This window comes from Anolis sagrei, chromosome 4 (genome assembly GCF_037176765.1).
Source record: "Anolis sagrei isolate rAnoSag1 chromosome 4, rAnoSag1.mat, whole genome shotgun sequence".
Lineage (NCBI taxonomy): Eukaryota > Metazoa > Chordata > Lepidosauria > Squamata > Dactyloidae > Anolis > Anolis sagrei.
Window position 1 is genome coordinate 243,697,971 of NC_090024.1, and position 14,906 is coordinate 243,712,876.

A 14,906-nucleotide genomic window follows, 5' to 3' on the forward strand; every position below is an offset into this window, starting at 1 on the left:
ATGTATAAGCTAAAGAGAAAATGTATTTAATAAAAAATATTTTTTAAAAAATGAGAAGCAACACATTAAAACAAAAAACAAAACAAAACAAAAAACAACTGGAGCCCCCAAACACTGGCCATGGCTTCCCATCGGCTCCCGTTCCTCGCCGCTGCCTTCGCCCCCTGGGTAGCCGAACTGCCTTCCCTGGTAGCCGAACGGCAAGGTCCAACGCCCTGCCCGCAGTCCCCGGCCATCCACTCCTGCTAGCCGTACCACGTCATGAGATCCCGACGCCCTGACTGGGAAATGTATTGGTTCTTATTCCTTCTCTGCTGGACAACTGGCCCTTGCAAAGGCCTCTAGGGTGGGAATGCCAGGAGAAAGGTTCCAGAGTGGGGCTATGGGGCCACCATCGCTCCCTTCAGCGAATGGCTGTGTAACCAGGAATTTCTCTTTTCCTAGCAGATTAACATCTTTTGTGGGACAATGGAGGAGAGAGCTGCACTTGGAGGAGAACTACAAACGGAGGAGAAGGAAGGGAAGGAGGAGGAGGAACATCAGAAGAGGAGGAGGAGGAGGCCACCATCGCTCCTTTCCGTGAATTGCTGTGTATCCGGGGGTTTCCCTATTCCTGGCAGATTAACATCATTTGTGGGATAATGGAGGAGAGAGCAGTGCTTGGAGGAGAACACCAAACGGAGAAGGAAGATATGGGGGAAGAGAAGGAGGAAGACCTAGAAGAAGTATTGGTTCTTATTCCTTCTCTGCTGGACAACTGGCCCTTGCAAAGGCCTCTGGGGTGGGAATGCCAGAACCAGGGTTCCAGAGCGGGGCTATGGGGCCACCATCGCTCCCTTCAGCGAATGGCTGTGTAACCAGGAATTTCTCTTTTCCTGGCAGATGAACATCTTTTGTGGGACAATGGAGGAGTGAGCTGCACTTGGAGGAGAAGAACAAACGGAGGAGAAGGAAGGGAAGGAGGAGGAGGAAGAACAGAATCATGAGGAGGAGGAGGAGGAGGCCACCATCGCTCCCTTCGGTGAATTGCTGCGTAACCAGGGCTTTCTCTTTTCCTGCCAGATTAACATCTTTTGTGATATAATGGAGAAGTCAGGAAGAATGGGACAAGGAAGATATGGGGGAAGAGAAGGAGGAAGACCTTGAAGAAATATTGATTCTTATTCCTTAATAATGTAATAATAATGGCCAGAGAAACCTTGTCGCCATGGAGTCATACTGCCCTGTAAGTCAGATAATGCCAAGACACCATGGCTAGCGGTCACTCGGAACAGCAATCCCAACAGCCCACGACGACAGATAGCCCAAAAGAGGGGTTCCCAAACTAAGGGCTTCCGGGCAAGGCAAGGAGTCTCTTCTTTGGAAAGCGCCTCTTCCTCAAAATCCCTTTGGGCTGTATTTGGGCTCCTGGGTCCTTCTTAAAGGAGCCGCTCCCCCTTTTAAAGGAAGACCCCCAATCCCCTCTTCTTTGGAGAGCCTGTAATAAGGTCGTTCTTAAAGGAGCCGCTGCCCCTTTTAAAAGAGAGACCCCAATCCCCTTTTGTAGAGAAGTCTCTTCTTTGGAAAGCACCCTTTCCCCAAAAGTCATTTGGCTTATAATAAGGCTGTTCTTAAAGGAGCCGCTCCCCTTTTAAAAGAGAGACTCCAATCCCCTTTGGGCTCCTGGATCCTTCTTAAAGGAGCCGCTCCCCCTTTTAAAGGAAGACCCCCATCCCCTCTCTTCTTTGGAAAGCACCCCTTCCCCAAAAGCCATTTGGCTTATAATAAGGCTGTTCTTAAAGGGGCCGCACCCCCTTTTAAAAGAGAGACCCCAATCCCCTTTGGGCTCCTGGGTCCTTCTTAAAGGAGCCGCTCCCCCTTTTAAAGGAAGACCCCGTAAGGTAACTCTTTATTCACCTCTACCTTCTACCTTTTATTTTTTCAGTGATTGGGGTTTTTTTTGGGGGGGGGGGGCAAAATAATGTTTGCTTACCATTGAAAATTACCTAGGGCCGCCCCTGCAAACGTTGGACCAATTGAAGTTTCCAGGCCTTCTTCAAGGGAAGCCCCACGTAGAATGCATTGCATAAATAATAAATATACTAATCTGAGGTCAGTACCCCAGGCCCTTGGGAAGAGCCCGCTCTACGTGGGATTACCTTTGAAGACTGTCCAGAAGCTTCCAAGGGTCCAATGGACAGCAGCCAGGTTGCTAACAGGAGCAGCGCTCAGGGAGCACACAACTCCTCTGCTGCGCCCTCTCCAATGGCTGCCAGTTTGCTTCCAGGCACATTCAAAGTGCTGCCGTTAGCCTATAAAGCCCTAAACGGTTCTGGCCCAACTTGCCTGTCCAAATACATCTCCCCTTATGAACCATCTAGGACTTTAAGATCGTCTGGGGGGGCCCTGCTCTCAGTCCTGCCCCCTTCACAGATGCGATTGACAGATGCAATATATATATATACATACATACATATAATCTAATAATAATAAATATAATAATAATAATAATAATAATAATAATTATTATTATTATTATTATTTAATAATTCCTCCAATATCCAGGCCCTTGGGAAGAGCCCGGTATTCAGAAGCAAACTTCAGACATTTGGACCACATGTGCATGTAGAATCATCGAGTCCTTGAGTTGGAAGAGACCTCGTGGTCCATCCAGTCCAACCCCCTTCTGCCAAGAAGCAGGGAAATCGCATTCAGTCCGATGTTATGCTCATGCTTGAGCTCAGCCTGGGAGGGCCCTCCAGATGATTCCAGCTTCGATTGGACAAAGGACAGTTCTTCATTTCTCCTGCCACGAGGGAGACGCTGTCCACCTCTGATGCCACAGGGAGTTCCCAGCCAACTTGGCCACCTTTCAGCCAAATAGAGGAGGGAGCAGGTCTTTTCAATCACTGTCAAAGGGGATAAAATGTCCTGCACGGAACTACATGATTATATCCAATTGTTTTAGAGCAGGCACTCTGTAGTAGACATCCTTTCATCCCAGAAAGTCACAAACCTCTGTTCCTGTTGCCTTCAAACCTGTGTGTTGTTGACCTGGTTTGAAAGTAGCAGGCGCTCCGGTTGCCAGATCCATGCCACTCCTTAAGCGGTTAGCTGAGGTTTGGCATCCCAGGGAAGACTTCTTCTCTCCAAAACCTCCAGCATTCTTGGGATTTCCTTTTGGGAAGCCAGACTTGGGGGCCCTTGTTTTTATTTCAGGTTCGGGGGGAAATTGGCATATTTGCTTCTCCCTTTTCTCTCTGTTTTGCCCATGCTCAGAAGAGCATTTGTGAGGCAGCTGGGTCCACACTGCCATATATTCCAGTCCAAAGCAGAAAATGTGGGATTTTATTCAGCTGTGTGGAAGGGGCCCCAGATAACTGTACAATTTAAGTCTGAAACCAAAAACATTTCAATGCTCGATTCTGTTTCCTACTAAAATACTATATGCTGCAGTGTAGCAGTTAAGCCACATTCTGACCTCAAAGCAGCTACAGTTGGGCCCTCTGTTGTATTTTCTCATTGTGCTTTTTATTCACATACTGCCTTTGAACTGGCTTCATATCCTCTTTCCATGTCTTCTGCTCTATTGCATAATTCCCCCTCTCATACAAACATCAGATTTTTTATGACATCTGCTTAAGAACATGCTCCATGCTGCTATTGGTAGCTACATTTACCTTTTAAAAATATGCATTTTTAAAAAAGCAAACCTACGTTTCTCTCATTATATAAACATGAATGCATTCATTCTATCCAGGTACATCTGGATTTAAGAGAATTATAAAGGTAGTCTTAAAGATATGCAATATATTGTGTGAATACTCCCTGCACCCAAAAGTCAATTACTTAATTATGACAAATGCTCTTGTGTCTGGCACAAATATATTTCTATTTTTCTTTCAGAAAAAACACCCCTCCCTGCCTTGGATGAATATGACTTCTTTTGTTGCATATGCCAAGACATCTTACAAACACCTGTGAGGAAATTCCATTTGCCAGAAGAATGGGACAAGGAAGATATGGGGGAAGAGAAGGAGGAAGACCTTGAAGAAATATTGGTTCTTATTCCTTCTCTGCTGGACAACTGGCCCTTGCAAAGGCCTCCAGGGTGGGAATGCCAGGAGAAGGGCTCCAGAGTGGACCAATGGGCCACCATTGCTCCCTTCAGCGAATGGCTGTGTAACCAGGATTTTCTCTTTTCCTGGCAGATGAACATCTTTTGTGGAACAATGGAGGAGAGAGCATCGCTTGGAGGAGAACTACAAACGGAAGAGAAGGAAGGGAAGGAGGAGGAGGAACATCAGAAGAGGAGGAGGAGGAAGCCACCATCGCTCCCTTCGGTGAATTGCTGTGTATCCGGGGGTTTCCCTATTCCTGGCAGATGAACATCATTTGTGGGATAATGGAGGAGAGAGCAGTGCTTGGAGGAGAACACCAAACGGAGAAGGAAGATATGGGGGAAGAGAAGGAGGAAGATCTAGAGGAAGTATTGGTTCTTATTCCTTCTCTGCTGGACAACTGGCCCCTGCAAAGGCCTCTGGGGTGGGAATGCCAGAACCAGGGTTCCAGAGCGGGGCTATGGGGCCACCATCCCTCCCTTCAGCAAATGGCTGTGTAACCAGGATTTTCTCTTTTCCTGGCAGATGAACATCTTTTGTGGGATAATGGAGGAGAGGGAAGAAAGGCAGCAAAAAGTGATGGAGGAAGCGCTGGAATTAGGTTGGCCTATGAGAACTGCGGCTAATGAAAAACAGGAACATGCTGGCCATCCCCCTCCCCACCCCCCCCAAAAAAGCCTGAGTGACTGGGATTGACTGGGAATCCTAATAGTCCTGTTGTGTCGTTCCAACCAGGGGTTTCTCTTTTCCTGGCAGATCAACATCTTTTGTGATGTATGGAGGAGAGATGAAGAACTGAAGAAGGAACATATGAGACAGCTAGAGAGCGTGTGGCGGAAAGAGCCCAGCAAGCCAAATCGAACACGCCTACGCCTTTATCTAAGGGCGCATGGCGCGGCAATAGAGGCCATGCAAAATGCTTTCTATTCGGCCAATATCGGTCCTTATTCCTTCTGTGCTGGACAACTGGCCCCTGCACAGGCCTCTGGGGTGGGAATGCCAGAACCAGGGTTCCAGAGTGGGGCTATGGGGCCACCATCGCTCCCTTCGGTGAATGGCTGTGTAACCAGGAATTTCTCTTTTCCTGACAGATTAACATCTTTTGTGGGACAATGGAGGAGAGAGCAGTGCTTGGAGGAGAAGAACAAATGGAGGATAAGGAAGGGAAGGAGGAGGAGGAACATCAGGAAGAGAAGGAGGAGGAGGCCACCATCGCTCTCTTCGGTGAATGGCTGTGTAACCAGGGGTTTCTCTTTTCCTGGCAGATTAACATCCTTTGTGGGACAGTGGAGGAGAGAGCAGCACTTGGAGTAGAAGAACAAATGGAGGAGAAGGAGGGAAGGAGGAGGAGGAACATCAGAATAAGGAGGAGGAGGCGGCCACCATCGCTCCCTTCGGTGAATTGCTGCGTATCCGGGGGTTTCTCTTTTCCTGCCAGATTAACATCTTTTGTGATATAATGGAGGAGTCAGGAAGAATGGGAAAAGGAAGATATGAGGGAAGAGAAGAAGGATATCAACAGGAAGCAGGATTGATTCTTGACCTGACTAAGAGCCATTCATGCCTCGGAAAAGTCACCTGGAAAATCAAGAGCATTTTTTCCAATCTCTGGGCAAGTGAATATACGGGGAACATCGGTGAATGTGAAAACATATGAATAAAAGGCAGTGCAATCAACTGACTGATTTTGGAACTTGGAAGAATAGCCCACACTTTTGGAAACCATTGGGCCCGTGTCCAACCTTCATGTTTATCCTCCTCCTCTAACAGAAACCACCATCCAGCAGGGATCGGATGTGCGGGGAGGAAGAAGTGGCCGAAAGGAAGGCAGGAGAAAAGAAAGAAGACAAGAGATAATGAGAAAGCCACACAAACAGAAGAAAACAGGAGCCAGACCCAATTTGGAAACAGGAGGCAGACCCGCTGCTCTATAGCATGGCACACACATTTGGACCTTGGAGCAGAACTGGGCCACCAGTGGGATGACCAGTTTTCTCAACCTTCCTAATGCAGCAACCCCTTAATACAGTTCCTCATATTGTGGTGATCCCAAACCATAAAATTTTTGTTGTTGCTACTTCATAACTGTCATTTTGCTACTGTTAGAAATCGTAATGTCAATATCTGATATGCAGGATGTATTTTCATTCACTGGACCAAATTTGGCACAAATACTCCATACGCCCACATTTGAATACTGGTGGGGTTGATTTTGTCATTTGGGAGCACTGTGGACTCAAACAATGATGGATCTGGACCAAGCTTGGCACGAATACTCGATATGCCCAAATGTGAACACTGGTGGAGTTTGGTGAAAATAGACCTTGACACTTGGGTAGTTGTAGTTGCAGGGATTTATAGTTCACCTACAATCAAAGAGCATTCTGAACCCCAGCAACGCTAGAATTGGGCCAAACTTCCCACACAGAACCCCCATTGACCCAACAGAAAATATTGGAAAAATTGGTTTTGTCATTTGGGAGTTGTAGTTCTTGGGATTTATAGTTCACCTACAATTAAAGAGCATTCCGAACTCCACCAATGATGGAATTCAACCAAAGGTGACACACAGGACTCTCATGACCAACAGAAAACACTAGAAGGGTTTGGTGGGCATTGACCTTGAGTTTGGGAGTTGTAGTTCACCTGCATCGAGAGACCACTGTGGACTCAAACAATGAAGGGACTGGACCAAACTTGGCACAAATATTCCATATGCCCAAACATGAACACAGATGGAGTTTGGGGGAAATAGACCTTGACATTTGGGAGTTGTAGTTGCAGGGATTTATAGTTCACCTACAATCAAGAGCATTCTGAACCCCACAAACGACAGAATTGGGGCAAACTTCCCACACAGAACCCCCATTGACCCAACAGAAAATACTGTGCTTTCTGATGGTCTTTTGCGACTCCTCCGAGTTTGACATCCCCTCACAACCCCCCAGGGGTCCCTAACCCCCAGGTTGACAAACACTGATCTAGGCATTCCTAGAAAGAAATTTTCAATTACATTCCCAAAGAATGAAATCAGAACTGCAGCCTTAGCCCTGTGGATACTTTCCTGCCCTTCAAGGTGACCCAGGTATTCACCGCTGGTCGGAAAGGAATTCAAGCTTTGCATTCATCTCATAATTACACAGGATTGTTAAAATAAGTTCCCATGCCTAGCTCAAAAATGTGCCTTGGCTGGCTTTGGACTGTAAAAAAGGTGGTCAGGCTGAAGCCGGTGTCAGAGGAAGGAGAAGGAGAAGAGCGGCAGAAGGTCTGTAGGACTTTCGCGGCACTAATTCAGACCACCAGTTCTTCTCAGGAAGGTCTGGTAAGCTCTAATACGTTTCTATTTTGCAACCTCTTTACCCTTCTCCACCAAATTTTGCAGGCCCCTCACTGTACTACAGCTCCTGGAATTCCATAGCATTGTGGTTTTAGATGGGTTGGGGATCAGCTGGTTTTCCTTGTAATAGGCAGTAAGAGCACCTAGAGCTTCGGAGAGCTTCTGTTCAACCATCTCAAAGCTCCCTGCTTGAGCAGTAATGGCCCGATCACCAGCATAGATGAAACTCTCTGTTCCTTCTGCCAGTGTCTGGTCACCTATCTAAAACACAGACATGTGCTTTTCATCTCAAGAATAGAGAAGCCTCCCGAGCTCTGAGGATTACCTGGGAAGGAATCCCACTGGAGCATTGCAGTGCACCCAAATCCCTGGGAGTCACTCTGGACCGTGCTCTGACCTACAAGAAGCACTGCCTGAACATCAAGCAAAAAGTGGGTGTTAGAAACAATATGAAAGCTGACTGGCACGACCTGGGGATCACAACCAGATACAGTGAAGACATCTGCCCTTGTGCTATGCTACTCTGCCGCTGAGTACGCATGCCCAGTGTGGAACACATCTCACCACACTAAAACAGTGGATGTGGCTCTTAATGAGACATGCCGCATTATCACGGGGTGTCTGCGCCCTACACCACTGGAGAAATCGCACTGCTTAGCTGGTATTGCACCACCTGACATCTGCCGGGAAGTAGGAGCCAACAGTGAAAGGACCAAGGCAGAGACATCTCCAGCTCATCCCCTGTTTGGGTATCAGCCAGCATGTCAACCACTTAAATCAAGAAATAGTTTTTTTAAGATCTACAGAAACACTTGCTGGAACACCTCAGCAAGCAAGAGTCCAAAAGTGGCAGGCTCAAACCCAGAACCTCAACCAGTGGCTGATACCAAATGAGAGACTCCCCCCTGGGCACACAGAAGACTGGGCGACTTGGAAGGCGCTGAACAGACTGCGCTCTGGCACCACGAGGTGCAGAGCCAATCTTAAGAAATGGGGCTACAAAGTGGAATCCACGACATGCGAGTGTGGAGAAGAGCAAACCACTGACCACCTGCTGCAATGCAACCTGAGCCCTGCTACATGCACAACGGAGGACCTTCTTGCGGCAACACCAGAGGCACTCCAAGTGGCCAGACACTGGTCAAAGGACATTTAATCCACTACCAAACTCGCAAATTTTGTGTTTTGTCTGTTTGTTTGTTTTGTTCTGTTAGAAATGTAATACAATTGACTGGTTGCCCTGACACGACAAACAAACAAACAAACAAACAAACAAACAAACAAACAAATAGCATTAAGTCATGACAGTTAACATCATGTCAAACTGCAGTAATCCTATAGCGTCGATACATCCTCAGCTTTTAGTTGGATGGCGGGGGAGAAAAGCTGCGGATGGATCCATTTATTTTTCTTGTTCATTTAAAATACTCAAGTATAGCAAACTTCCTTGCAGTGCTTAAAACCACTGAAGACAGGTTGCTGTAAATAATGGTTTTTCTTTGCAGGTGTGAGAACAAGAAGATGTGGAAGGTTTTGGGAGTTCTAGTCTTCTGTGGCCTGCTGAGCCGAACTTTAGGAATAACTCCAGGCATTAGGGCTGCTATAAATGATGTCAAACTGTCTCAAGGTAAGAAAGGGCATCCTAAGAGTGCTGACAATCTTTTCTCTGCCCACCCGTTGAGTGCAGGGAGTATTTGAGAGGCATGAAAAGGGGCTTGGAAGTGACGTGGTTGTTGCGTGCTTTGAAATAGGCTGGATTTATAGCAACCTTAAGGTGATCACTCGGGATCACTGGGTTTTCTGGGGCAGAGAATGTGTGGCGCACCCAGGATCGCCCACATTCCTAATTTCACAATGTGCTTCAGTGTGGTGAGTGTCTACAATGCATTTTGCATTCTGCAGGGCTGATTTTGCCTTGCAATGTGGTTTATATTTGGGACTTGCTGCAGTGCATTAAGAGGCTTATGTCGGACTTTTCCCCAACTTTGCTTGATGCCCCTCCCTGCCCACCCGCCCGCCCTTTAACCCATCCTGCAGTGCATCACTGAGTCACCACAGTGTAAAGCTGTTTTCAAACTGCATTAGTGTGTGTAACCTGATGTTTGTATACTTATGTACACAAAGTATACAAAGATACAGAATGGGGGACAATGAGGCCTGGCTCGAGAGCAGTACATGTGAAAAAGATCTAGGAGTCCTCGTGGACAACAAGTTAAACATGAGCCAACAATGTGATGTGGCGGCAAAAAAAGCCAATGGGATTTTGGCCTGCATCAATAGGAGCATAGTGACTAGGTCTAGGGAAGTCATGCTACCCATGTTCTATTCCGCTTTGGTTAGACCACACCTGGAATATTGTGTCCAATTCTGGGCACCACAATTCAAGAGAGCTATTGACAAGCTGGAATGTGTCCAGAGGAGGGCGACTAAAATGATCAAGGGTCTGGAGAACAAGCCATGTGAGGAGCGGCTTAAGGAGCTGGGCATGTTTAGCCTGAAGAAGAGAAGGCTGAGAGGAGATAGGATAGCCAGGTATAAAGATGTGAGAGGAAGCCACAGGGAGGAGGAGGGAGCAAGCTTGTTTTCTGCTTCCCTGGAGACTAGGACGCAATGGAACAATGGCTTCAAACTACAAGAGAGGAGATTCCATCTGAACATGAGGAAGAACTTCCTGACTGTGAGAGCCATTCAGCAGTGGAACTCTCTGCCCCGGAGTGTGGTGGAGGCTCCTTCTTTGGAAGCTTTTAAACAGGGGCTGGATGGCCATCTGTCAGGGGTGATTTGAATGCAATATTCCTGCTTCTTGGCAGAATGGGGGTGGACTGGATGGCCCATGAGGTCTCTTCCAACTCTTTGATTCTATGATACTATGATCTGTACTATCTCATCTATCTCCTTCATGTGTTCTCAAAGATATTGTTTATGATTTAGTCCTTATAGATACTTGGACCAAAAATGGCCTTCTAGAGAATAATCTGAAAAACATTGGGTTTTCTGACATCCAACTTGGAGGACTGCTCGGTTTAGTTCACAAAGTTGTTGGGTAAGTAAAAAGAGAGATTTGCAAAGTGGATGGATGCTGCTTGGTGTCTTTGAAGACCGCCCTTGTATGACAGTGATGCCTGGTTTTAGGATTAGGTAAAATGTGGTGGGCCATGACATAATGGAGTCAGGGACTAGGCATTGGGAATATGGAAAATATCTTCAGCAATGCAGTTGGTACTAGGCAAAATGTTGTAAGCAACGATGCAGGGATTAGGTAAAATATTTTGAGCAATGATGCAATTACATTGGCATCAGATAATATTTTATTTATTTACTTCACTTGCATACCGCTTTTCTCACCCCAGCGGTTTCCAACATCATTATGGCAAAATTTAATGCCTCACATATAGAAACCTAACATAACGATAATAGCATACAATTATCAATGAAATCATAAGACACGGCATCGTTTAACATTAAAAGGTGGACATTAATATGTTGCCAAGAATGCCACAAAACCATTGGGATTAGGTAAGGTCTTGTGAGCAATGGAAAAGTAACATTTGGAGGGAGTTGTTCAGTGGGAAAGTACAGTGCGTGGTGGAGGCCCATTATTTGGAGGCTGTTCTGTCGCCGCTGGATCTGAAATGAAGTGCTTTTAAGAGAGGATGTGTGGCTTGAATCCAGCGGGTAGCCAGGGGGCCCAAAAAGGAGCCTTTAGAGAAATTTCCCTCATTAAACAGTCTTTAGGAGGCTTGAGCTTAAATATAACAGTCTTTTATTGATGAACAAACAGGAATTGTAAAGCTTTCTAGGCAAAAAACCAGTTCTCTCAAACTTGTCCACAGGGAACAGGCACTATCTTCAATAACTTTGTTCAAAGGAAAAATCCCCTTTCTAGCTCCTCCCAGGCTGCTGTGAACCTAAACCTGACTGATTTGAATCCACTACCGGCTGAACTGCGTCTCAGAACCGAGCAGACGTACCAGCAGGCCTGTAGTCACTTAGCTGGAGATCTTGACGATTAGAGCTGTTATAATTCCCTCTGGAATTCCTCAGGGCTGTAAGGCTGTTTCCCCAGAACCTTTGGGAATCTTTAGACTCTCTTAAGACTGTTCTCCTCCGGGAAATCTTAAGGGACGAAGCCTTTGTACAGGAGGACGTCTGTATACATCCTCTGCATAGACTTCCTTTGCTGAGGCTAACTGAAAAATGCCCCCTTCCCTCCAAAAACCCCAGAGAGGGGCGGGACCAATAACTATTATTGACAGGTGGCTTGCCCTATGAATGCAGCCAAAGGAAGGCACCTATCTGCAAAGTCCCTCGAACTTAGGACTATGAACAAACACTCAGTGCAAAACACAAAATTGGAGCCACTGGAACAGCCGTTCCAGAACAGAGGCTTTTAAACAGAGGCTGGATGGCCATTTGTTGGTGGTGCTTTCATTGTGCTTTTCCTGCCTGGACAGAAGGAGGTTAGACTGGATGGTCTATGTGGTGTCTCTGGATGTCTGCACAGCAGTTTGTATTCTGCAGAGCCCATTTCCCCATGTGATGTGGTTTATATTACACTGTTCTGATGCATGTTAAGGGCTTCATGTTGGAAGTTCCTGCAACTTTGCTCATTTTGGATTATTGAAAAGCGGTATGCAAGTGAAGCAAAGAGAAGGCCGAGAGGGGATATGATAGCCATGTATAAATATGTGAGAGGAAGCCACAGGGAGGAGGCGGGAGCAAGCTTGTTTTCTGGTTCCCTGGAGACTAGGATGCAATGGAACAATAGCTTCAAACTACAAGAGAGGAGATTCCATCTGAACATGAGGAAGCGCTTCCTGACTGTGAGAGCTGTTCAGCAGTGGAACTCTCTGCCCCGGAGTGTGGTGGAGGCTCCTTCTTTGGAAGCTTTTAAACAGAGGCTGGATGGCCATCTGTCAGGGGTGATTTGAATGCAATATTCCTGCTTCTTGGCAGAATGGGGTTGGACTGGGTGGCCCAGGAGGTCTCTTCCAACTCTTTGATTCTATGATTCTATGATTCTATTGGGTATAAAAAACATCGCACAACATTTTCACGGCATATGTAGTCTAGCCACTATGTATTGGAGATAGCTTGACACAGTATTAAAAAGTCAGTGTAGATGAGGTTCTTGTCACTTCCTTTGGCCACAAAATAACATTACAGCAACTCCAGTTTCATTCTGCTACCAAAGTTGTCTAAGTACATCCCTTTTCTCATTGAATTCAATCTCTTTCTTCAGGCTCATAATTGATGAAGTTGCCCTCACTAGTTATAAGCTGGTCTTCCTTAATGAGAAAGCAGAAGTGAGTTGGTCTCTTCATCTGGGAACTATCGGCAACATGTGAGTATTGTGAACCTACTTTCTGGTTGCAAAATAAACAGATTTTGCCACTGAAAGAGAAAATAAGTCTTGGTCTTTAAGTCATGTTACAAGCATTTATAAGCATACACAGACTCAGGGTGTGTCTACATTGGCTGCTTATTCTGGAAAGAGTCCGGAGCATTATGCTCAGGTCAGCCATGATGGTGGCCAGAAGCATCAAGCGAAATCAAGTGTGGTGTTGGGACTCAGCCTGTGATTGATGTATCTGAACCTGTGAATGTGTTTCAGTCTCCTGATGTTTCTGGGTCTGGTATGGGTCGTGAGGAGGGAAATCAGTTCCCTGTTATTTCTGATGTGGGGGATGCTGGGACTGATTGCAAGGTGGAGACACTTTGGTCAATGAGTTTCATGCAGACACTGATAGAGAGGTTTCGGTACAAAGGTCAGATTCTCATGAGAATGCTTCTGTCGGGCATTGGGAGAAAGATTTACTCCCTCCATCTGTGAGCTCTCCAGATTCTAGTTTGGAAAACAGTCTGACACCTACTAAAGTTAATGAGGAGTCAGATAAGCAGAATCGCCCGCTGGAGATTAGCCAGAATCAACAAGAGGCCCAATGTTTACGTAGATCCAAAAGAATTCGTCAATTAAAGTCAAAGACTGCTGGAAAGCGAAACCAGTTTTTGGGATTTAAGGTTTGTCTGTAGAAAATCTTGTCAGATCAGGCAACGTTTGGAAACCAAGTATAGCCTCATGGAATCCCTGCTCAAGTGGTCTCACTTTCATGGTTCTTGCTTCTTGTGTGATTCCTGTCTGAATATCATTGCCTTGGATTATATGTTCATGTTTTTTGGATATTGTTTTTGATTGTTACGTTTGGACACTCTTTTATCCGGCTGCCTTTGAATGCCTTATTGCTTTTTGGAACCTAATCTATCTTTGTAAGCATTTATTTCTACTGGTTTTTTTTTTTTTGCTAAGCTTTAATAAAAAAAAGGATTGTTCTTTCACTCAACAAGTAGTGTATTGAGTGAGTGTATTGAGCGGTGCTTGGCCGCTGTGACGGTCTGGATGGGGGCGAACAAATTGAAATTGAATCCAGACAAGACAGAGGTACTCCTGGTCAGTCGCAAGGCCGAACAGGGTATAGGGTTATAGCCTGTGTTGGATGGGGTCGCACTCCCCCTGAAGACGCAGGTTCGCAGTTTGGGTGTGATCCTGGACTCATCGCTGAGCCTGGAGCCCCAGGTTTCGGCGGTGACCAGGGGAGCATTCGCACAGTTAAAACTCGTGCGCCAACTGTGCCCGTACCTTGGGAAGTCTGACTTGGCCACGGTAGTCCACGCTCTGGTTACATCCCGTTTGGACTACTGCAACGCTCTCTACGTGGGGTTGCCTTTGAAGACGGCCCGGAAGCTCCAACTAGTCCAACGTTCGGCAGCAATGATACTAACGGGAGCGGAGCGCAGGGAGCATACAACTCCTCTGCTGCACCAGCTCCACTGGCTGCCGATCTGCTACCGGGCTCAATTCAAAGTGCTGGCGTTGGCCTTTAAAGCCCTAAACGGTTCTGGCCCAACTTACCTATCCGAACGTATCTCGGCCTATCAGCCCGCCAGGACCCTAAGATCTTCTGGGGAGGCCCTGCTCTCTATCCCGCCTGCTTCACAGGTGCGGCTGGCGGGTACGAGAGACAGGGCCTTTTCTGTGGTGGCCCCGCGGCTATGGAACGCCCTGCCCTTGGAGGTAAGATCAGCCCCTTCATTGATGATATTCCGAAGAAGATTGAAGACCTGGATGTTTAAGCAGGCATTTGGTTAACCCAATGCAACGAATGGTAACTGACTAAAGGACTGGCAACATGGATGACGAACTGGATCACGTTTTTAGTTAAGAGTCGAACTGGATTGGTATTGATGTATGAATTGTGTTTTTATGTTTTTTATGTTTTTTATGCTTTTAACTGTATACTGTTGATTGTTATATTATGTTGTAAACCGCGTTGAGTCGCCGGCTAGGCTGAGAAACGGCGGTATATAAATATAGCAAATAATAAATATAGTCAAAGGGGCTAATTCCTGTTCTGGAGTGCAACACGTGGCACCATGTTGTTGTCCACTCCAACCAGTTGGACCGGTTGTAT

General features: G+C 46.4%; 1 protein-coding gene and 2 long non-coding RNA genes across 6 annotated transcripts in view; all 3 read left to right on the top strand.

Moving 5' to 3' along the window:
- Positions 1-261: 261 nt before the first annotated feature.
- LOC132764662 (uncharacterized) lies at positions 262-10,475 on the top strand. 4 transcript variants are annotated; one of them, XR_010909771.1, is made up of 9 exons: positions 262-346; positions 448-781; positions 883-1,021; positions 3,886-4,090; positions 4,191-4,701; positions 4,857-5,090; positions 5,192-5,324; positions 8,943-9,064; positions 10,369-10,475. It is a non-coding gene; the product is annotated as an uncharacterized lncRNA (long non-coding RNA). The 4 variants fall into 4 exon arrangements; XR_010909773.1 differs by having other exon boundaries at positions 4,191-4,322; positions 4,626-4,701; positions 4,857-5,324; XR_010909770.1 differs by having other exon boundaries at positions 4,857-5,324.
- On the top strand, positions 5,468-6,221 carry LOC132772746 (uncharacterized). Its single transcript, XR_010909774.1, has 2 exons — positions 5,468-5,497; positions 5,871-6,221. It is a non-coding gene; the product is annotated as an uncharacterized lncRNA (long non-coding RNA).
- A 2,209-nt stretch (positions 10,476-12,684) lies between the features above and the next one.
- The window catches only part of LOC132772965 (BPI fold-containing family B member 3-like), a 35,176-nt gene continuing 32,954 nt past the window's right edge, over positions 12,685-14,906 (top strand). Inside the window, exon 1 of the mRNA XM_067468292.1 lies at positions 12,685-12,781. The gene's annotated coding sequence lies outside the window, so the exon portion shown is untranslated. The remainder of the gene's footprint in view (positions 12,782-14,906) is intronic.